Genomic DNA, 26,104 nt, shown 5'->3' on the forward strand with positions numbered 1-26,104 from the left:
AGCTGACACTTTATTAGGAGAATATTTTGAAAAAGAACTTTAGCTCTCATGGTCCTTTGAAGAAGTTGCCGTTCTTACAGGGGCAGCTATAGTGCCATTCAGAAGAGAATCTTTCATGTGTGTGTGAAGTTTTCATGTATGCACATCAGATTCCTGCTGTATTTTATTTAATGGGTTGTAATTTTTTTTTTTTTCCTTATTAAAGTAGCACTAAATGGAGTTAACCTGTGAATGAGAGTCAGGGAAGTAGTTTATAAGGAGCCAGCGTCCTCAAGTCAAACAGAAGTTTTTCCAACTTCAGGGCTACTATTAGCAAGTTGAGAACCTCAATTTATTCATCTGTGAAATGAGATTAATAACAGTACCTGCTTCACTAGGTTGTTGCAACAGTTAGGTGAAAAAAAAAAATACACAGCACCTGCCATAGTTTTCGACACACACGAAACACTCAATGAATATTTGAGGTTACTAAAATTAGAGTCATAATGATGGTGATAACCTTATGTTTGTTATCTGGCACTGCTAAATGGTAAGACGACCATTAGGAGCAGCATCTTGTAGAAAATTCTGGAAAAGTACAGATATGATGTTAGTAACTCAGTTGTTTTTTCTTTTTCTCGATTCAAACTTTATATTTTATATTTTTAAATGAGGACATATAGGCACTGTTGTATAGAATTCGAATTACTGTGGTGACAGCAATCCTGGTGCATTTACTGGCAATTCAGAAACTCTGAGCCACTTTACCAGGAGATATGATTTTCCAAAATGTCAGAGAATTCTTGGTAAAGTTCTGAATAACTGTGAGAACAAGCTTTCCTAGAATCACATCGTTGTTCTATTCCTGCAAAATTCAGCATATCTTAAAGCCATATAGAAATAACTTGTGTGTAAAACAGAACAGAGTCAGATTCTCAGCTCAGAAAATCAGGAGCAGGTCCTTCCCAGGAAAGGCAGGCAGGCACAGGACAGTGCCTAAAACAATTGTCAAATACATAGTTATATAAGATCAGTGATTGTAATAGTATAACTCTAGATATGGGAAGACGCTACAAGAGGGAAGCATTTCCTGGACCATAACAGACTAGTAGGACAGACGACCCAGAGGCTTTGGGCTACTGAGTAACTCAGTTTTGAAGGTGGTGTTAAGCCCTGAGCTGATAGCCCCTGTGACTGCTTTGGTTCCAGGGGGATGCAGAGCAGTCACTAAGAACAGCCTGTCCCTGATAAGAAGAAACACATGAAAAGAAGTAGGCCTGGCCTTTAATGATTAAGTTAACTTTACCTTGGAGGTGGTAAAAGCCAGCCAGCAAGGACTTGGTATGTTCATGACCAGTATAACAGGTATAACTATGAACAATACAAGACAGTTGTTCATGAAGTGCTAAATGCTAAATACGTATTAAAGGCTATGATTGATCAGAGAAGGCCTGGAGTCATCAAAGGAAACCTAAGGAAATAAAAAATTAAGCTGGTTATTGAAGGAAGGGGAGGAATTGAGTGAAGCAGGGGAGTTTAGAAGGAAGGGGAACACTTCAGCCAGGGACCGTGACATGAGTCAAAGTAAAGCATCACAATGGTCCTAACACCACTAGCTTGTACACGTACTCCACTAACGCCCTCCATCCCAATTCCTTTCTGGCCAAAATAAAGTAGTCATTAGTCTCTGAATTCACCCTTAGCTTTCCTGCCTCTATATGTTTGCCAACACTGCTCTGAAATCCTGTCCATCTCTCCAAGTCTGTTGTCAGTCCTGCTTCTTTTGTGAAGGCTTTCCTTATCACAAGATGATGTGTTCTTACTATCCTTACTATAAGGTCCCCATAGTATCTTGGGCGGTCCTCTCTAATGCTACTAATAACACTTGGCTTCAAATTAGAGCTCTTTGTATAATTGTTTATGAGTTCCTTGAGGGCAGGGATTGGAACTTATTCATCTTCATACACTTTGGAGCAACATGCAGAGAGCTTGGGCATATTGATGCTCTCAAATTTTTAATACTGAACTGAAGGGTGTTGATCTCTATGTTCCTTGAGAACTCCCCAAACTGGAGTGGAAATGATACTCACTACATATATCCGTATAATGTTGGAACTGGAGAGCCCTGTAATTTATCCAAATATTTTATGTCTTCTACCTTACTTCCTGGTTTGCTTGTTTATGATGAAGTGTAGCTCAGCGCTGGGTATATAGTAGGTGCTTTAATAACATAATGAAAAAATGATAATTCTCAAGTGATCTATTTACAAACTGCTACCAAACATGACATGTACAAACACAGATAAAAATTCTTTATTCAGTGATTCAAATTATGATGGCAATTAGAATTTTGTACTAAAAAATCACTTTTTGTATTAAGCTCTAAATCTTCCTTTCTTTACACTTAAGCAGGTGCTGATTAGAAATGTACAGATCTTCTTTAGAAGCAGGTTAGTTTCTCCATATGGGCAGTAATACATGCATTTATATATTTCTGGCATGATTGTTTTTATTCATTTGTCTTTCTCATTGATTATAAAAGCCATCAGGGCAACCAATCCATCCTCCACTTTTTTATAACCACCTGTACTCAGGTGTATAGTGATCCACCTGCCCATTCTCAGCACTCAGTAGATATTAACTTACTAAAAGACAGTGAACTTAAGAGGGTTATGGTGACAGAAACATTTGGTGAGAATTGTTAGGCAGTATAGCCTGGTTCTTTTAAAGAGGGAAAGTAAAGAGCGAGACAATTTTAGAGGATTGATTCTGAAGCCTAGTTGTCTGTGTTGTAGATAAACTGGCAATTTTCTTTTAATCTCATTAGATTCTATCAAATAAAAACATATTTCTCACAGTTCTTCGTGTTTGTTAATGAGAGTTAAGTAGAATCATCTCCATTCCCTCTTCCCTGATTTCTGCCGTTTTCAGGCTACATAAATCCTTCATTGATTACTTGTCTATGGCTTGGTCCACAATTATGGAATTTTTTATCTTGCATAATAAGTCTAGAAAAGGGCCTTAGTTTTCTTTATGCATTGGATTCTGAATGACAAAGCAGATTATCCCTCAATGATAGTTATTTCAGCAAAATACATAATCCCTGCCACCCAATAAAAAACTTAATGGGCAAAGTACAAATTCCATTTTATCTTTGGAGACTTCTAACGCTGAATACATGAAGCTTAAGAGAAAGGTCAGTAAGAAAATATCTATCTCAAAAAAAAAGACAATTGCTGTGTCTATATAGAAAAGCATCATATGAACCAATTTCAGTGCAAAGTGAGCTATTTAATAAGCCAGAAGATGCAGCCTCAGTAAAAGAAAACACGTACTCACAGCTCTTCATTTTCATCAGTTCTTAAACTGGAGTATCATTTGTGACTCTCCATGTTTTACAGATTCGTTAGATAATAAAAGAGTCCTGCTGATATCTTCCCAAGTATTTCTTTTTAGTTATATCCCTAACTATGGTTAAATTAAATGAAAACAATACATTTGAAACTGAAGTTTTTATTAATTGATTTTTAATAAAGGCAATTTCTGGATGATACCAAATGGAAAGGCCTAAATCTCATCTCACATCTCTCTCTCTTTCTCTCTCTCTCTCTCACACACACACACACACACACACACACACACACCATGAGTCATATATTTTGTCTAACTAAGACTAACCACCAAATTTTCTAATTGGATTTTTCAGATGACAACTGAAATCTGAATTGTGTAGAACCAGCATTTGCCAGTGAACTGTATACATTTTTACTTTGCAACTGACAGACCCGTGGAGTGAGCTTTGAGGCATATTTAGAAGAGCATACTAGTCTCTACTCCACTTTCTGCCTCTTGGCATTTCTTGCTATAGGTTTTAAGGGCTCCAAGTATTCAAAGTGGCCAAAGAGGGCCAGAATCCACCTAGGACTAATACAATAGGACTCCGATTCCAATTTTTTAGGATTTGGGGATGGGAGCTGTGATTGAGAGGACCAGCACTCTAGACCATGCTTCTAGAGTTTCTTCAGTGACTACAGACCCTCCTACTCTTACCAAACAGAAATTGCCCTTGCTCTCCACAGGGACTCTGGGCTCCTGAATTGCCACCCTGGTCTTCTCCTTTGGAAGGTAACATACCAGGCTTACTGAGAAATAATCACATCAGTCTGGTAGCAGAAGAAGCTGTCATTACTCACTATGCTAATGAAAATTATGATGACACTAAGACAGACTTCCTGGAAAACCTAATTATGCAACAGCAGTATAGCAGAAAGCAATTTGAAGGATAATGTTTACTGTCAAGCATCAGGAAATAAACAGTTTCAGCAGGTGATTGAATGCTCCCTAAGAACTGGAAACATTTGATCACCATAAAAGTACCTTACTGTAAATATTCTCAACTCTGAATGGTATGACATCCCATGACACAAAAAAGAGCATGCAATAAAACACACTTAAACCTTTCTTTCAGTCCATTCATGATCCAAGGTTGAGTTCTATTTTCTCAACCCTGGCTCACGAGTCACTTACTAGCTATAAAAACTTGGGCAAATTGGTTTGAGTCTCAGCTTCATTATCTGTAAAATGAGGATAATAACAATGGTTCTACCTAGCTGGCAGTTTTATTTTTAGCATCAAATAAAAGAATTGATGTAAAGGTACTTCGTAATAATACCAGGATGGAATTACTTTCTTTACAGCTGAGCCTCATATCTGTGACTGTGAACCCTCCTTTATGGAGAAGGTGAGGGAAAGGAGGCTTATTCCCCCTCTCCACTGATATCCCCATTTTCAAGTTTATAACTGCCTGTGCAAAGGAATAGAATGAGAATACCTTGCAAAATCTGATTCTAATAATCAGCAAATCAAGAAGCATTGGTTCGTCACTTAATCTGAGATAGCTCTATGGAAATAAAGAACAATGCTAAAATACAATCTATTCTTAAGACGTTTTTAGTCTCCATGGGGCAGGGCAAAAGGAACGCACGCTAAGCTAGTGGTTCTCAAAGTAGGGTCTAAGGACCCCTGGAAACCTCCAAGAACATTTTAGGGTATCTAAAATGTCCATGCAATTTTCATTATAATACTAAGACATTATTTGCATTTTTCAATCTTGATCTTTCACAAGCGTACAGTGTAGTTTTCCAGAGGCTACATGACGTGCGATACAGATTGCATGCAGAAACATATATAAGAATCCAGCTGTGTTCTATTAAGCCAGATGTCAGAGATTTTTTTAAAAATGTAAAACAATGCCATTCTTCTCACTAACTTTCTTTCTTTTGGAAAATGTTTTCATAAAAAATATGTTATTTATGTTAACATGTAATGTGTTTATTATTGTTATTTGAAATGAAATAAACATCTTTTAAAATTCCAGTTTTAATTATAAATATGGTAAATATTAAAAGATTCAACCCATATAAACAAATCTTTTTTATCACATTTTTAAAATTAATTTGTACTGGAGTATAGTTGATTTACAATGTTGCGTTAGTTTCTGCTTTACAGCAAAGTGAATCAGTTATACATATCCATATATCAACTCCTTTTTAGATTCGTTTCCCATATAGGCCATTACAGAGTATTGAGTAGAGTTCCCTGTCCTATATAGTAGGTTCTCATTAGTTGCCTATTTTATATAGTGTGTATATGTCAATCCCAATCTCCCAATTTAATCCCTCCCCCCTTTCCCCCTTGGTAACCGTAAGTTTGTTTTCTACATCTGTGACTCTATTTCTGTTTTGTAAATAGGTTCATTTGTATACTTTTTTTAGATTCCACATATAAGCGATATCATATGATATTTGTCTTTCTCTGTTTGCCTTACTTTACTTGGTATGACAATCTCTAGGTCCATCCATGTCACTGCAGATGGCATTATTTTGTTCTTTTTTTATGGTTGAATAATATTCCATTTGTACCCCATCAACAAAGCTTTACTGGGGGGACAGGGCTCTCTAATTTTAAGAGTTCTGAGGGGTCCTGAGACTAAAATATTTGAACACTACTACACTAAACAATACAATCTAAGCACTAATCTATGTGCTGCTGACTGTGAGAGTCCCTTAGGACATTGCTATTCAAAGCATGGTCCATGGACCACAGAGTTAGCCTCACCCAGGGGCTTATTAGAATACGAATTTCAAGTTATCTGCCTTTTAACAAGAGCCACCATCCTCCCAATGATTCATGTGCACATTTAAAGTTCGAGGAGTATTGGGCTAGATGATACAGGGAAAGTTTCAAAGAAGAAGTGGCTTTGCATAAACACAGGCAGAGGATCAAGTCTACAGATTCAAGCTTTGCACACTAGCCAATATTCTAGACCACTGGTCTCTAATCCTATCTGATCATTAGCATCACTTGGGGGATTTTGTAAAAATCTACAATTCCTAATGAGAATTGGCATGTTTTTTGTGGAAGGGTGTTTGGCAATATTCATTCAAATAAAAAATTCACATACCTTTTGATCAGAAAATTCTACTTCTAGGGATTTATACTATGTAGACACTTGCACATGTGCAAATATCTTAAGTATGAGAATATTCACTGTAGCATTGTTTTGTAATTGCAAAAACATGGGGAAGAAAATCTAAATCTCCAGCAGTGGAAGACTTTTTAAATATATTGTTGCTTATCCAAACAATGGAATGCCGTGCAACTGTTAAAAAAAGAAAAAAAGAAAAAAGGGGTATTCCTTTGTGTAATAATATGGAACAATTTCAAAACATTATGGGAAGAGATAAAGCAAAGTACAAAGTGGTATGTATAGCTTGTTACTCTGTAAAAAAAAATGATATATACACGCATATTTGCTTGAATATACAGAAGTTGTTTTCATAAAACACTCAAGAAACCGGTACCCGTATACTCACTAAACTGATAACCGTGGTTTCCTCAGGATAGGGGTCTAGAGGAGAGGAGTGAACAAGATTACTTTTTATTGGATACCAACAATTGTATTTGTATCTTGTGAATTTAGAACCATATTTATGCATTGCCTATTACAAATAAATAAACAAATCCCTAGGTAATTAAATATTCTGACTTAGCAGGTCAAGGTGGGGCTCATAAATGTGTATTTGGAGGAAAAATACAAGCTCCGGGAGTGATTCTGAGGGGCAGTCGAGTTTGGGAAGTCTTGAACTTATTGACAGTCACTCAGAACTCTCTTCCCCATGAGCACATCACTGTGGGAAATAAAAGGGAATGTGCATGCTCCTCCTTCCTCTCCCTATCAATGGTAATGCCCATCTCTCCCAGAAAATAAGAATTTTAGCCCAACCCACTTTGAAAACAGGGACTGGTGGAGGGTAGGAAGTAATCACCAGATGTGTTCTATTTGAATTTGTACAAGCTTTAATTGCAATTTTTTGGCCCCTACCTTCAGGTGTAAAACAAAATATACTATTTTGTAAAAGTTGTTTTCTAATAAAAAAATCTAATATTTATTATGTTTAGAGATGTAAAGACTTGGGAGGAAAGAGGTTACTTTTTCAATAAATTGTCATTGTACAAAACATTTTTCAGATGTTTTCCCCCTCCCTCCCAGTCCTTACATTATTCATTTCACCCACTTAGGAAGGAGGATACCAATGTACTTTTATTGAGACAGAGGATGAATGCATGGGGAATTGGCTTAAGTCTATGCACCTATGTGTTTTTATGTGTATATATGCATATACATGTCAAAGTTTACAACTTTCACCTCAGAGGTACAAGATGTAGCTTTATTTTCTATAACACCCCTTCTTGCTCTGGAAGCCCCATCCCTATAACTATAAAGAGAATGACTTCATTTGGAATCAAGAGTGGTAGACTGTTGTCCTCCCTCAAAGAGTAGGAGTCCGGATGCAAACTTGCTCAGTTTAGCAAAGCTTCCCCATTGTTCCCTAAGATTGGGTCACGTTATAGCTCATCGAGATTTTCCTAAGATTTCATTAAGTTAGCGGCTATCAGTAGACGTACTTTCTTATCACTTTAAAATGCCTCTCACTTTTCTCCCAGTTTATAAGTAGGATCTTTTTAATCTGGGAGTATTTGTCTGATCTATTGATTCTTGACAAATGAGAGAAATGCAAATGGAAGGATGTTCAGCAGATTGTTAACAAGGTGCTCTGAGTGCACAAGGAGATAAGAAGGGTCCCCCTCAGGACTGACTGTCCAGATTGAGGTCATAGTGGAAGGTCATAAATTCTCATTACCTCTCTGGTTGTTATGGTGATAAGAAGGTGCTGACCTGGAAAGGGGTTATGCAATTTTACAATGGGAACATGAAGTTTTCTCTAAGCCTTTTGAAAATTGTTTTTTGATTTTTAATTTAAGTCTAGTTGATTTACAGTATTTCAGGTATACAGCAAAGTGATTCATTTATATATATATATATATATATATATATATATATATATATATATATATATTCTTTTTCAGATTCTTTTCCATTATAGTTTATTACAGGATATTTAGTATAGTTCCCTGTGCTATGTAGTAGGACCTTGTTGTTTATCTGTTTTAAATATAGTAGTGTGTATCTGTTAATCCCAAATTCCCAGTTTATCCCTCCCTCCTCCCCTTTCCCCTTTGGTAACCATAAGTTTGTTTTCTATGTCTGTGAGTCTGTTTCTGTTTTGTATCATTTTTTAAGATTCCACATATAAATGATATCATATGATATTTTTCTTTCTCTGTCTGACTGACTTCACTTAGTGTGATCATGTCTAGGTCCATCCATGTTGCTGCAAATGGCATTATTTCATCCTTTTTTTTATTAAGCCTTTTTTTAATATAGGCTTCGGAGCTAGGCAGGAGACTATCTTACTCCTGTGGCAAGACAGGAAAAATATTAATTAAAAGCTTTTCTGAATACAAAAATGGTAATAAAGGGGGTGGGAAGAAACTTTGGGAGGTGATGTGTACGTTTAAAGCCTTGATGGTGGTGATGGTTTCACAGGTGTATACCTATCCCCAAACTCATTGAGATGTATATATTAACTGTGTATAGCTATATATGGGTATATGTAGGCTCTTCGGATCCTGCCAGCCAAACTTGTGTCTGGCTTCACAGAGGTGTTATAGCACCAGTAAGGGCTACAGAATATGGGGACCCTGTACTGGTAATAGATAAGACCATTGGACTGACTCAGTTGCAGCATTTCTTATTTTAAAACACCCTCTTTTATTATGTGTTAAGCATTAGTGATAATGTATATTTAGGAAGGATGTGAAATCCTAACGTTTTAATTTTACAAAATAGGAAAGTGAAAGACATTTTCCTTGATTTTTAGCCTGTTTTCTTACTGTATAGGTAAAACACATATCTAATTATTTATTTTTGCTTGAGGGTTAAAAGTTTATTTCATTGTAATTGGGGAGAAAAACCAACTGTTACTCCAAGTCACTTTATTTTTCATGAACTTGTTTTCTGTTGGACCAGCTTCACCTTATATAGTAGCTTTTTTAAAAAAATATTTATTTATTTATTTGGTTGCACTGGGTCTTAGTTGCGGCAGGTGGGCTCCTTAGTGGTGGCATGCAAACTCTTGGTTGCGGCATACATGTGGCATCTAGTACCCTGGCCAGGGATTGAACCCGGGCCCCCTGCATTGGGAGCACCGAGTGTTATCCACTGCACCACCAGGGAAGTCCCTACATAGTAGCTTTATGAAATCAAAAATATGACTCCATATGCCATTTGGATGGCAGGAGAAAATTATTAATATGTTTAGGTAAATTTTATTTATGATTAGTCAAGACAACATTTTAATGTCTGAAATGTATTCTGTCAGTTCTTAGCTCTGTTGGCCACTGGGAAATGCATGCTAGCCTGCTTTAAGATTCTGGAAGGAAAGGAACCCATCTCTGAGAGATATGTGTGTGTGTGTGTATATATATATATATATATATATATATATATATATACTGTTCTCACTCTGTAGGAGACAAAAAGCCTGTATCATTTTATATCAATAGAGGCACATCCCAGTTCTAAGTTTTGAGCTGTGTCTGCATCAAAGCCCAAAACATCATAATGACCATAAGAAAGTGTGTCAGTGCCCCAAATTATTAAAGGCAACTATAAGTATACTTTTCACCCTAGTGCCATATATGAAAGCCAAAGGTCCCACAAGTACTTATTTAATATGCTGTACAAAGCCTCTGGTTCCCATTTTACAGAGTGTGTGCTATGCTGATGTCTGGATAAATCCCAGGAGCAAGCAATTTACCATATAAACGGTTTAGATCAATAAAAGAGAGAGGCTTCTAGAATTTGGAGCTGTGAACTCCCCAAGCTCTAATAGGAGATGTGATGAGGTATTAGAAGTTAATTGCAAGACTGTGTTAAACCTGCTGTTTTCGCATTGCAGAATAAGGCACAAAACAAAAGGCCTCACGACAAATTGGATTGTTTTTAAGAGGAAGAATGTTGATGGTGAACAGGATCAGGGAATCCATGTCACAGGAAAATCACTTGAAGGCCTTCGACAGGTTCAGCATACAAAAATGAAGTCCTGGAATGGAGGTGTGGGTGGGAGAAGGTGAAGGTGAAGATGAGAGGATAGTTTTTGCCCATGTTTGGAGGTTTTACACAATGAAGAGGGATTAGATTTGTCCTTTGTGATCATGCGAATTCAAATTGGGAGCAGTGGGAGAGCCCCATTTAGGAAGTAGTGAATTCTCAGCTACTTCTGGATATTTTAGGGGGATGGTTAAGCTTGAGAAGGGTACTTGGACTAGATGACTTCATTTCTACCCCCTTTGTTCACTAATATTTTACAAAATTACAACTACAATTAAGGTAGGAAATTGCTTAGAGTCAACTGAAGTTACCTTCAAGGTTGAAAAATCACCAGCAAACTGGAAAAAAATTACAATCCATCATAGATAAGAGTTAAACTCTCTACTATGTAAAAGCTTCCTTAATTTAATAGACAATAAAGGAAAGCTAGGCAAAGAATACAGAAAATAAATTTATACTAAAATTAATATAAATAATAGATAATATTTATATAGCACTTACATTAGGCATTAAGTGCTAAATTCAACTAATCCTCAAAATATTTTAAGTTGAGTTCAGATGAATAAAAATTGAGGCACAGAGAATTAAATATATTGTCTCAGTCAAATAAATAGCAGATGGTAGAGCAGGTATGTGAATTCAGGAAGTCTTGGCTCTGAAATCTGTCCTCTTAATCATTACTTTCTACCACAGGTTCATAAAACTTTTTCGGTGAGGACCAGATAGTAAATATTTTAGGCCTTTCTGGCCACACAGTGCCTGTCAAAACTATTCAACTTTGCTGTCGTAGTGAGAAAGCAGCCAGAGATATTATGTGAAAGAATGGATGTGGCTGTGTTCCAATAAAGCTTTATTTATGGACATGGAAATTTGAATTTCATGGAATTTCCATGTGTCATGAAATATTCTGCTTCTTTGGATAGTTTTACCAGTGATGCAAAAATATAAAAACCATTCTTTTTTTTTTTTTTTCTTGGCCCTACTGCACGGCATGTGGGATCTTAGTTCACTGACCAGGGACTGAACCTGAGCCCCCTGCAGTGGGAGCACGGAGTCTTAACCACTGGACCACCAGGGAAGTCCCTAAAAACCATTCTTACTTGCAGACCATACAACATCAGAGGGTACTAGGCCAAGTTTGGCACACTGGCTGATTCTGGTCCGTAGCCTATAATTGGCTGACCCTATTTCTCTACTGCCACTCAGTAGAGTTCATATAAATGATCAATAAACACATGGAAATATGTTTCATGTGTTTATTAGAAATAAAAGGAGTGTCAACAAAAAACAAAATATCATGAAATACTCATCAAATTGAAACAGATTAAAGGAGGAGAAGTAATTAGCATAAGCTTTCTGGTGAGGGCAGGAAACACTTTGACAGTATGATAAAAACTGTGAATGTGTGTACACTTTGACCTAGCAGTTCCACGTCTAAGTGTTATCCCAAAGAAGGAATTAGGTGCACAAAGATGTGTGTAAGAATATGTTTTGTGGATCTTTGTTTATAATAGAGAAAAAGCAGGAGCAGGAGACATCCTAAATATTCCTTATACAAGATTATTTAAATAAATTATGGTACAACGTTACAGTGGAATAATATCTGTTTTATTTATTTATTTATTCATTTATTTATTTATTTGGCTCCGCCGGGTGTTCATGTAGCACACGGGATCTTCGTTGCTGCGTGCGGGATCTTTGTTGCAGCATACGGGATCTTTAGTTGTGGCATGTGGGATCTAGTTCCCTGACCAGGGATCGAACCCGGGTCCCCTGCATTGGGAGCATGGAGTCTTAGCCACTGGAACACCAGGGAAGTCTCAGTAATATCTATTTTAAATGATCAATATTTACTGATATAGAAAAAATTTCCATATTATATATATATTATTGCAGGGAAACATCAGGTTACAAAAGAACACGTATAGGGTAATCTTTTTTTGTTCATGGCTTTTTATACATGCCAATAGAGATGTTGGCAGGTCTGTTCATTGAAATGTTCACAGTGATCATCTCTTAGGCAGTTAAGTTTGGGGTGATTGTGTTTTTTGGAGGGAGCAGGGTGAATTTTTTTCCGTAAACTATTTTGTGTTGCTTCCGTTTTTAACCATAATATCTATTATCTTTATCTTTAGAGAAAAATCAAGGTAAACTTATTTGTGTCTGGAGCAATAGTAGTAAGGTTGGATATGAAACATCTACTATACATTTTTTGTTGCATAACTTACAACCTATAGTCACATCATGCACCTCATTTCTGCCTCCAGGCCTTAGTGCTCCTCTCTTCTCCATCATTTGTTACACTGCTTTACTAAGAAACCTTAAAGCCATGTTGTGTTTTCCCATCCATCTTCATTGTCTCACTACTTCCATGCTCATAAACTAATTTCTTGGCTCCTTCTACTGGCCCGGTAGAAATCCCTCCCCCTGCCAGTTCTCTGGTGCTGGGGCAAGATTGCAAAGACTTTTTCTTATAGATATAGGGAATAAAAGAGAGAGGATCTGATCATCATCACTCTCCAATGTTACTTCTAGAATCCTCTCTATCTGCCTTACAATTCTTTTTAAGTCATTTTGCTACTGTCTTTTGGCCCCCAGAAATGATTATATCCTCCCCAGGGGCTTCAGCACTTGGCTCAGATATTTCTCCTCCATTCTGAAACACAGCTTCACCTCTGATGCCCTGGAAATGTCTGTGATAGTTCCTAAAGATTGATTCCTTAAACATTGCCATGGTTTTGCATCCTCCCCAAGTAGCAGATACATTTGAGGTTTCCATTGGCCCAGGATACTCTAAGGCCGGGCTAGGTCTATTCCAGAGTGAAACTTAACACTCTCCCCTGAGGTGGATTCTGTATTGAACTACCCTTTCACCCTAGGATCCTTGGGCTCCAGTAGTGACTTGGTATATCCTGGATTTCTGCTGGCTTCTGCAGATCATAGGGAGGTACCACTCTCTGTTTTGGTTCAAGCCTGATTGGTGTCTGAAGGAGGATGATAAAGACAGGTGAGGAGAGTGGTGGTGAGAGAACTTGCCCTGTACTTGACCGTATTTGATTTACCACAAAACATGCCAACTGTGAGATTTGGTTTCCAACTCCATCTTGTCTTAACTTTCCCTACGTTGTCCCTCTTCTCATTTAGCTTTATCTTTGATGCCCTTAAAATCCATTTCAATGAAGTATCAGAGATTTTTCTGTGCTTATCATTGATCCTTATTTGCTTCTGTAAAAAATATGTATATGACAAAACCACACCAGAAAGACTGGCTGCTGTGGAAGGCCTACTATATAATAATATAACGTCACTGTAGAAAAGGTTTCATGGAAAATATAGTTGGAAAATTCCTGAGAACCGTAAAAGCTAATGACTCCAACATGATTTGCTTTCCTTACATGAAATGGTGATGCACAAGGATTGGTAATCCATGCTGAAAGTGATTGTGTACAGCAGTGGGGAAATGACGGTGACCACATAGCACTGTTCTTTGGTGACCTCCTGTCTTCTATCAGCTGTTAATGGCCATTCAGAAAGAGAGATGAAATTGCACCAGTGCGAGATCACCTGGGCTTTGTCACAAGCACAGAAGGAAGCACTGGGGAGATCCTGAGACTGAGCCATTTGAAAGAGGTTATACATGCTTGTCATGTCCTACCTGCTGGAGCTGAGAAGGAATGTGTAATCTGACATAGGAGCCTGTTTTCTCCTGTGGTCTTACACTTACACCCCAGGAGAATATGTGTGTTAATGGTATCATATGATAAGACTCTGAGGATCAAAATCTTCCCTACTGGTGCCTAGAATTCCACCATTAATGATCCATTTCTTTGTTTTAAACAATCATTTCCATGCAGAGTTCATTTTAAATAAAATTGTTCCTGGGAAGGAAAACACACAACATCATAAATACTTATTTTGAATTTACTAATTAATGTATCCAAACAGTCATCCCTTAAAAATGGGGAAAAAAATAGAGGCTTGCTGCTATATATTAGACACTGTTAGTTACCTGGGGTAGAATGATTACCCAATCTGTAACCTCAAGGAACACAGTCCTGTGAAGAAAGAGAGAGAATGACTAATTCAACATAGGGTGTTAAGGACGAGATTAATATGGGTTCACAGTTATTTTTACTTAAAATAATATTAATAAGCAAAGATAATCTTTGCCTTCTTCAGTTTTGCTCATTTCCCAATGGCTTGAGGACAGTCATCTATTCCCCGACTGCAGACACATTTGTAGCAACATGATGCTTTCCTGCTCGTTAATAACTAAACTGATTCTCTCATTTGCCAGGATTTATGAAAAGAGACATTGTAGAATCCAAGACTTGGAAGGAATTTCAGAGGTCACTTAGTAAAATGTATAATCCCATGCAAGGATTCCATTTAAGACATCTTCAAAAAGCACCTTTGCTTGAATAATTTTAGTGATTGGAAACCCCCTTCTTCCAAAAACAAAAAACAAAAACAAACAAACAAACAAAAAACCCTTATGACCCACCTTTATTCTTTAGATCAGGACAGATTAATTTTTTTAAAACTTAAAAAAAGTTAACGATTACCTGTAAATAATAATTTAATTCATTTATATAACCTAGAAGCAAAAACAAAAAATTAGATGGACAGGATACGGTTAAAAAATTCCCATCTTAAACCTTCCTTATAGGCAAAGAACATAATAAATTTCTTTTCCATTAGACTATTTGAAAACCAAAAGAGCTCAAACCTGGTATCCTGAGTTCAAATAATGAAAATGTTCCAGTGTAGGCATATGTATATAGTTACATGTAAAAGGCTTTGAAATGAATCATTATTTGTCTCTTGTTAGTTTCATCTTGTGTTGCACCTCAGCATCTTCAGGGCCCCAAACATTGTAGACAGAGCTATTTTTAAATGATCTACTGTGCATCAGATAAATAATGGGTTTGGAGGACAGTCTGATTTTCACCATGAAATTTGGAAGATAGGGAACTGAAAGCGTAGTCATTTCTTTGAAATGCTTTGTGGAAACTCTCAACCCTTGAGCAAGGTAACCACTCCAAAAGCAAACAAAAACCCATTTTAACTAATCCTAATAAAAAAACAAAAGTATTTATCTTTGGCAGATGCAGAAAGCATTATATTCTGTTTCACAAGGATTTTTTTTACAGTGACTCAAGTATGTAATTATATGTTATAGCTGATTACATGCACTTACACTAATTATGTAATAAAGCATAATTATACTAATTACATAAACAGATGATCAACTAAAAATCAATTTTATCCTAGAACCCAAGGATATGCTCAGATAACAAAGGTAAGAGACTATTTTCGTGAAACTACCAATTCAGAATAGTCTTTAATATTCTCTGACCGTTAACATTATAGGGGCTTAGTGTGTAACTTTTTCTGGCCTTTCCAAACCTATTCATCCTATTCTAACTTTTGAAACTCCAGGCCTTTTGGTAACAGCCAAGAAGGTGCTCTGTATTCAGATATGTGTTCAAAGTAAAATGAGCAGAGAATTTGCATGAAATCTTGCTGTGGAGAATGGACCTAAGTCAGGAAAAGAACTCCAGATGTACTCAGCTTTATGAAATCACTATGTTCCTGAAAAGTTACATAGAAATTTATTTTCCTTAAGGACAAAATGGCTTTGGAATAACACTGCTGGCTGATTTTCAACTGGCAATGCTACCCATTCTCTAACTGTTCCATGGGAGAAACTTACAGAGGAGAAGACAGGCAGATGGACTTTTCAGCTTAAAATTTCTCTGTAAAGAAATAGATAAACATGCTGAACAGTACTTGATATTTAAGGAAGTCTGCAACAAAGTTTTTCATAAAGTGATTACTCCCTCAGTGATATCAGCCTTTCTTAGTGTAAGGACACATGTAAAAGGTTAAAATCAGAGGTTCATGTTTATGTGACAAAAATAAGAAGTAGTAAAGTCTTTGCCAGATTAGGCCCTTTTTCCAGCATGACCGCTGGAGCCCGAGGAGAAAAAACATTTTCAAGCTTCCCATTCATCAATCATGCTACCAAAATTGCCAGATCTGTCACGGGTCTTTTAAGAATAAAACTCTTTTGGGGACTTCCCTGGTGGTCCAATGCTTAGGACTCTGTGCTTTCACTGTAGGGGGCACGGCACAGGTTCGATCCCTGGTTGGGGAACTAAGATCTCGCATGCCGTGCAGCGTGGCCAAAAAAAAAAAAAAAGAATAAAACTTTTCCCCTATATTTAGTAGTTTCACTCAAAGACAGATTCCCTGAAGTAAAAGTTACAGGGCCAAAGACATCTTAAGGCTCTTGATACATATACTGCAAAATTGTTCTCCAAAGGGGCTGTATCAATTTCCACTGTCATTAGCAATCATGAGGTCGTCAGGGAGGCACTCCCCCGACTATCAACACTTTTCCAAACACATCTCGTTCCCTCTTTCCCTTTAGTCTCTCAAGAACCAAGTGATCATTCTTCTCTTCAGAACTTAACATGGCTCCACCTGTGTTCGTGTGCCCTTCCCTTTCGATCCATATTGAATGGTTGGGGTTTTTTTAATTGAAGAACAGTTGATTTACAATGTGTTAACTTCTGCTGTATAGCAAAGTGATTCAGTTATACATATATACATTCTTTTTCGTATTCTTTTCCATTATGGTTTTTCTCAGGATATTGAATATAGTTCCCTGTGCTATACAGTAGGACCTACTTTATTCATTCTATATGTAATAGTTTGCATCTGCTAACCCCAAACTCCCAATCCATCCCTCCCCCATCCCTCCATCGCCCTTGGCAACCACAAGTTTGTTCTCTGTCTGTGAGTTTGAATGGTTTTTTAAAAGCCATTCCCAGCAGAGGGGTAGAGGGGTTAGATACTTTGGACTTGCCAATAATTCTTCCTTCATTAACTCACTTTGCCTCCCAGGGTTGACCATGCTCAAAAAGCCCAGTAGGTGTGTGGTCCTCTAAAGAAGGCAAAGAAGAAAGAAGCTGTGGGTTTAGTCAGTAGTCTCTGGGCTATTCCTGAAGTTGATCTTGTGGGGATAGCTGTTTGATTTAGAATCCTGCTGTGGCTTCTAATTTTAGGCTTATAACTTGGACCGTAGTTTAGTTAATTTTGATGCACTTGGACTAAAGCAGACTGACAATTGGTTATACCCTCATTCACATTCTCTACCCTGTTCTCATGCCCAAATCCAGACTCCTCTCTAACGTTCCATGTTACTTACCCTATGAAGTGGTGTGATATGGTAAGAAGGCAGACTGAGTTCTAAACTTGGTTCTGTACAAATTAACTGTATGGCTTTAGGTGAGTTATTACTTCACATTTCTTTATCTGAAAGTAGATACAATACTATTTGTCTTGCTTTTGCGAGGATAAAATGACAGAGACAACGTGATTATGAAAATAACAATAAGCACAGTAACGATAATATTAAGGGCTATCATTTGTTGTGCACTGACTATGGAATGCTTTACCTACATTACCGCATTTAAATTACATTTCATATAAGAAGTTCAAAGAAGTTAAGTGACTTTCCAAGATTACAAAGCTAGTAAGTGGTAGAGACAGAATTTCAACTTCAGAGCCCATGTAAACAACTACATCAAAAATAAGTAAAATATGAAGTAGAACGTGACACGATTGAGTGCAGAGAATAAATATGTGATAGAGTACAAAATCTGTTAGGAATCTCCATATATTGGGCAGTGTGGTATTCCTTAAAATGGACCTTCAAACCTTAAAAACTAGGAGTGATGGAAGGGAGTTGGGCCAAGACAGCAGAAGAAAGCCAGATGGTCTTATGGTGATAAAGAGGCCCGTGGTGGGCTCTGGTACTGAATGCAGGGAGCCAGTCAAACTAGAAATAACTATCATGCTTACTTCTCAGGATGGTGGTGAGGAGAAAGTGAGAAAGAAGATCATGAATATCCTAATAGCAGTGACTTCTGATGTATGAATACTTACTATGAAACAGGCACTGTGCTGAATGCTTAGCGTATGAGAATTCTGTTTAAACTGAAGATTTTGATTCAATAAGTCTGGGGAGGGGCCTGAGATTCTGCATTTCTATCATACTCCCAGACGATGCTCTTGCTGCTGGTCTGTGGACTACACTTAGTATAGCAAGGACGTGCGTTACCTCATTTAGTCCTCAAAACAAACACATTGTACAGAGGAGAAAATTGAGCAAGGGAAAGGTCAATTTGCCCCATTGTCATACAGTGGCTGAATGAAGATTCAAACCCTATCTCATCCTCATAACCATAACACTCTACTGCTCCTCATTTATACTTGGAAGAAAACAATATTTTTACATTTATATGACAGTTTTCCATACTTCTCTGAAGGGTCAGTTGTACAGATGAATTATCACTGAACATACCAGGTGATCTTCCTACAGTAGTGGTCACCAGGAAAGTCTGGGAAGGATTTGGCTGGTCTTTGTGTTGGCCTGTCGTGGACATAAATGGTCAGAAAACTTCATCTGTAATTGATTAACAATCCAGACTGAGAAGTCAGGGAAGTGGTGGAGGTAGATTTTCCTCTCAACTCGGGGACTGGCCTTTGGCAGAACCCTCACTTGGAACTGTGGCCTTGGGCAAAGTCCAGCTGGGCTGATTCTCCATCGGGGGGAGTAAAAGCCCATTGGGTTCACCAGACTTGAAAGGCCAGCAAATGAATGCTGCCTGTATGGAAACCTGGCGTGGTTTAGTTATCCACCTTAAAGTAACTTTAGATTTTCCTTCAACCTAAAGAAATTATGGCATCTCTTAGATTTAAGGAAAAAATGGCTAAAACAGAGATTTCAGAGGGGAGAAAATCATCTGCATTGGCCAAGTGTTTCATAAGAGGAGAGAAAAAAGTGTGAGTGCTACAGTAGAACTTAGAGATCAACTATTTCTTTTTCTTTAAATAAAAAAAATTTTTAATTGAATTATAGCTAATTTACAATGTTGTCTTATTTTCTGGTGTACAGCAAAGTGATTCAGCTTTCTCTTTCTCTCTCTCTCTCTCTCTCTCTATATATATATACACACATACATATATTCTTTTTCAGATTCTTTTCCATTATAGTTTATTACAGGATATTGAATATGGTTCCCTGTGTTATACAGTAGGTCCTTATTATTTATCTATTTTATATATAATAGTGTGTATATGCTAATCCCAAACTCCTAACTTATCCCTCCTACCCCCCTTTCCCCACTGGTAACCATAAGTTTGTTTTCTATGTCAGTGAGTCTGTTTCTATTTTGTAAATAACTTCATTTGTATCATTTTTTTAGATTCCACACATAAGTAATATCATACGATATTTGTCTTCCTCTGCCTGACCTACTTCACTTAATATGAGAATCTCTAGGTCCATCCATGTTGCTGCATGTGGCATTATTTCAAGATCAACTATTTCAAATGCTTTCTTTTGGACCAAAGAAAAAGGAGGCTAACAGACTGCCTAAGTCCCCACGCATAGAACTAGTTAAGGTAGAGTCCATGCTATAAACTCAGGATTCCCGACACCAAATCCAGGGCTCTTTTTCCTAGAGCTCTATGCAAAACTGGGATAGCAACTTTGCTACTTTTAAATCAGCTGGCTGTATTACCTTTTAGATATTTTGACATATTTCCTCAGTTTTTGAATTGTGTGCACGTCTTACTTTATTCATTAGCTATATTATTTTTATTTATGCTTTTGGCAATTTGTTTTTTTCCCATTTTTTTATGTCTTTCCTAGTCCCAGGAAGGATATAACTTGTAACAATAATATAATAAACAAGAAAAATACAAATTACAAGCATTATGTGTTATAATAAAATCAAAACCTGAACTCAGATGTCTTCACTTTCTTACTACATAAAAAAATGTGGTCCAAGAAACGTCAGCCTCAGCCTCACATGGGAGCTTTTCAGAAATGTGGAATCTCAGGCCCTACCCCAGAACTCCTGTATTAGAATCTGTGCTCTGACAATTTCCCCCAAATGATTTGCATGCATATGAAAGTTTGAGATGCGCTGCTTTATAGCATGCCATAGTTCGTTACTTAACGTGTCTCTAAATTTCCCCATGGCACATATGCGCCACTATTTCTATATTTCCAATAATGTAGGCTGTTCTGAGATATAACAGGAGTGTGTAGGTAAGGGATTATTTTGTGTAGAGCATACCTTAACCGCTTTTGCAATCCTGATGTAAGAAGAATAAAACTGTTCCAACAACTATGGCTAAGTGCAAATGAGATTTATTGACCCATTTCTACTTCTGTTTCATTATTAAGCCAAAGAAGAGGCATTTTTCCCCAAATTTGCAAGATTGAAAGGCAATTTAGTTAAAAGGACTCTGTACTTGTAAATATCTAATTACAAAAGCAATTTTCCCTCTTGTTTATAAGAAACTGGAATAGTATGCCAGTTTATTCCTTTAGGTGGTATCTGTCAAATGAGTGATCCCCGAAAATGTATGTAGCTTTCTTAATATCAATTCTCAGTTTTCCAATAGCCAATTATTTGGTAAGTGGGTTTGCTTCTCTCTTTGTTAGCTCTTTTATCAGAAGATAACTATGTGAAAGAAACCTAAGGATTTGGTCAAATATTTGTTAAGGGAGGTTGAAACCCTGTCCAAACAAAGATTATTTTTTCTTTCATGCATGCTCCATCCTTGCAAGAATAACAGAGTGTACTCTAACATCACAGAGTTAGTGTTGGATTAATTAACTCAGACCATCATGCAATGGAGGCCAATGCTGTGGGTTCTATTCCCGTTAGACCAATTAAGTTTATCCCTTTTCCTGACAACTATGTTCCATTTATCATGAAGAGACTGGATCTGGAAGTGCAGATAAACAGGTGTAGATTCATCACATTACTATATTAACAACCTTTGTGTTGCATTGGTAGCATCCTTTCAGTAGAGAGAGGATAGTATTTAGCAGGTATGTGAGAGAGAGATCTTTCATAAGACTGTCCCATTAGTAACTTTGCTACCATTCTTGGATTATATTTAATATTCTAAATACATTAATATCTTCTCTTTCTGATCTGGTGTAGAGATAAAAACATAAAGCTTACTACCAGAGTTTGGAAGAGTCAAGTCACACAAGAACACTGAATAATAATTGCGACAAATGTGAACCATTGTACAACTTCTGGATGGTGGAGTAAAGACCTCTGTAAATGTGCCCCTCTATAAAAACAACAAAAACACTGTCAAAGCCATCAAAATTAACTTTTTCAAAATCAACTCTGGAAATTAACCAAAGTCTTTCAACAATCTGAGGATCATTTATTTTAAGAAAAACTGCTGAATGTTGGTAAGGAAAGCAGGGTTTATGGTCTTGTAGCTTAATCTACTCCCCATCTCCCTCTTTGCAGCTCTGCAGTAGCCTTGAAAGTCAGAAGCCTCACAAATATTGGTCACTATGAAAATGAGCCCACTTGCAGTTACAGGAAGGAACAGATTGTGTATAAAGTTCCTCAAAAAGTCCCATCCCTGGAGCATTCCCATTTCTAGAGCTTTGACACTATATGACCTGTTTCACAGCTCCCTGGAAAAGCCCCACTCCAAGTGTATTATCATTATTAGGACCTGACTCAGCACTTGCTTTGCAGAACAGCCCTATCCCCAGGTCCTTTGTCAAAAACAATCAGTGGCGATTGTTTAACATCTCAGTTGCTTGAGGGGGCAATAACAGTTGGAGCCAAGAAGAGGCAGACCAAAAAACTTTTTAAAAATGATGTGGGGAAAAAAGACATTTATAGGGAAATTTGAAAAGCTGTGAAATATTCCCAGGTAATCTAGAAGGCCCTGTGCACATTCAGAGCTGTGTGTATGCTCAGGAAATACCTGAGAGGAAGACAGTCTTTCATCTTTGGCTGGTTTTGAGGCCTTGTACAAGCAGGATATGCAGACTTGTAAACTACCTGGCTGAGTGTTGAAGACATGCTCCAATATACACAGAACCCCTTGGCAAATTCTGGGAGACTTACTGGATCCAAGCTTTTAAGGAAGTCTTAGCCCAATCATTAGTTGACCAGTAACCTAACAAAGCAAAATTTACATTGGCCACACACTCACATACAACAAAGAATACAGACTTTACAGGATTAGCCCAGGAAAGTCATTAAATAAAGAGCAGCAAAAACAGCAAAAATAGAGTAGTAACGACAAAACATGAGAGAGTGAGATCTTATTTCAAGAGTTGCCACATTATCTGAAAGGTCTAGTTTTCAACAAAGAATTGTGAGATACACTAGAAACAGGAAAATAGGTCCCATACACAGGAAAGAAAAAAGCAGTTAATAGAAACTATCCCTGAGGAGGTCCAGATGTTGACCTTGCTATACAAAAACTTTAAATCATCTACTATGAATATATTCAAAGAACCAAAATAAATCATGTCTAAATAATTAAACCAAGTATGACAATGATGTTTCAGCAAAGGGATACTATTAACAGAAATTATTTTAAAAAGAAACCAAATAGAAGTTCTAGAGTTGAAAAGTGCAATATTTGAAATAAGAAATGCACAAAAGGGACCACGCTCTCACCAACACTTGTTATATTTTGCCATCTTGATAATAGCCATCTTAAAAGGTATAGGTAACATCTCACTGATGTTTTAATTTGCATTTCCCTAGTGATTAGTGACAATGAGCATCTTTTCATATACCTGTTGGCCATGTGTATGTATTCTTCGGAAAGTTGTCAATTCAGCTTATTTGTACTTTGGTCCTGAATTGTATGTTTCTTATCTATTTTAGATATTAACCCCTTATCAGATCTATGAGTTACCCTGTACCAAAACCATATAAAAACATCACAAGAAAAATATAGCCCTATATCTCCTGTAAATATAGATGTAAAAACCCTCAGAAAACTAAATTCAGCAGCATATTAAGTAGATTATGCAGCATGAAAAAGTGAGATTTATCCCAGGAATCCAAGGGTGGTTCAATATACAAAAATAAAGTAATATGCTACATTAACAAAATGAAGGAAACAAATCACATGATCATCTCAAGTGATGCAGAAAAGACATTTGAGAAATCCAATACTCTCATGATTGATAGAAATCAAATTAGGAATAGAAGGGAACTTCCTCAGTATGATAAAGGATAATTTATGAAAAACCCATAGCTGACAACCATACTCAATGGTGAAAACTAAAAATTTTTCTTCTAAGATCAGGACTGAGACAACAATGCCCCTTTTCACCACTTCTATTGAATATTGTACTGAAGTGCTAACTAGAGCAATTAGGCAAAAAAAATTAAATGCATCCAAATTGGAAAGGAAGAATTAAAATTATCTCTATTTGCAGATGACATGATCTCATATATAGCATTACTAAAAAATCCACACACACCAAGAAAACACTTATGGCTAATAAATGAATACAGCATATTTGCAGAATACGAGTTCAACATACACAAAAAAAATAGTTTTATTTAGTAAAATATAATTTTATTTCTATACACTAGCAATGAACATTCCAAACTTCTTCCAAATGAAGTTTAGAAGAAACTCCATTTATATTAGCATCAAAAAGAATGAAATACTGGGGATAAATTGAACTAGGGAAGTGTAAGACTTGTTAACTGAAAACTACAAAACATTGCTGAAAGAAACTAAAGAAGGCCTAAACAAATAGAAAGTCACCTATTTTCATTTATTCAAAGATTTAATATTGTTAAGATGGCAACACTACCCAAAATGATCTACAGATTCAGTGCAATCTCTACCAAATTCTCAATGATAATTTTTGCAGAAATGAAGAAACTGATCATAAAATTCATATGGGATTGCAAGGAACCCAAAATAGACAAAACAGTCTTGAAAAAGAGAAACAAATTTGGAGGACTCACACTTCCTGGTTTCAAAAGTTACTCCAAATCTACAGTAATCAGAAAAGTGTGATACTGACACAACAAAAGACTTATGGATAAAATGGAGTGGAATTGAGAGTCCAGAAATAATCACATACATATATTGTCAATTGATTTTCAACAAGGGGGCCAAGGCCATTCAATGGGGAAAATAGTCTTTTCAACAAATGGTGCAGGGATACCTTGATATCCACATGCAAAGCAAGAAGCAGACCCCTACCTTACACCATATACAAAAATTAACTCAAAATGGATCAAGGATCTAAATGTAAAAGCTAAAACTATAAAATTCTTAGAAGAAAACATAGGGATGAATCTTCATATCCTTTGAATTTTTAATCATTTCTTAGATATGATGACAAAAGCACAAGCAACAAAAAGAAAAAAAAAGACAAATTGGACTTCATCAAAATAAAAAAAAAATGTGCTTCAAAGGATACTATTACAAAAGTGAAAAGACAACCTATGGAATGAAAGAAAAGATTTTCATATAATATTTCTGGTATAGGCCTATTATGCAGAATATAATAATGACTTCTAACAACAAAAGGACATACAATCCAATTAAACAATGAACAAAGTACTTGAATAGACATTTCTTCAAAGAAGATATACAAATGATGAAAAATCACATGAAAAGATGCTCAAGGTCATTAGTATTAGGGAAATGCAAGTCAAAACCAGGAGGTGTCACTGTACATCCAGTAGGATGGCTATAATAAACAGAATTGAATATAACAAGTGTTGGCAAGGATGTGGAGCAATTGGAACCCTTGTATATTGCTCGTGGGGATGTAAAATGGTGCAGCAACTTTGTAAAACAGACTGATGATTCCTCAAAAAGTTAAACATAAAATTACCATATGACCCAGCAATTCCACTCCTAAGTAAATATTCAAAATAATTGAAAACAGGTATTCAAACAAAAACTTATACATAAATGTTCATAGCAGCACTATTCACAGTAGCCTCAAAGTGGAAATAACCCAGAATTTCATCAAATGATAAATGAACAAAATGTGGTATATCCATACAATGGAATATCATTCAGCAATAAAAAAGAACTGATACATATTATAGTATGAATGGACCTCAGAACACTAGGCTAAGTGAAAGGAACCAGATACAAAAAGTCTCATATTATTTGATTCTATTTATATGAAGTGTCCGGGATAGATAGATCCATAGGAGACAGAAAATGAACTGAAGGTTTCTGGGAGATGGTGGGAGGGAGTAATGGGGTGTGACTGTTTAATGGGTGTGGGGTTTTCTATAGGAGTGATGAATTGTTTTGGAGGTAGATGGAGGTCATGGTTGTACAGCATTTGGAATGTAGTAAGTGTCACTGAATTGTACATTTGAGAATGATTAATTTTATGTAATGTAAATTTTATCACAATAAAAAAAAATTACTCTAATGAAACAGCAGGCATCCTTGTGGTATGCACCATAGATGAAAGGCAAACTCATTCCACTTCCTGCTCGCTACTTGGCTTAGGCTTATTGTCCTGGTCATCCTTCAGGTGACTGACGTTTTCTTTTGCTTTCTGTCAGCAGTGCATCCTTTCTGGGTTTACCAGGGACATAGGTGTGAAGGGTTTGAAACCAGCGAGGCATGGTGGTGCAGGCGGCCATATCTTCTCACTCTTCAGCAGCTTTGTTATGGCAGGTCAGTTGCTGAAGGTGTCAGGAGAGGCAGAGTTGGCTTTAGAAGAAAGCCTGGGGGACAATGCTT

Source organism: Balaenoptera physalus, assembly GCF_965194825.1.
Source record: "Balaenoptera physalus genome assembly, chromosome: X".
Lineage (NCBI taxonomy): Eukaryota > Metazoa > Chordata > Mammalia > Artiodactyla > Balaenopteridae > Balaenoptera > Balaenoptera physalus.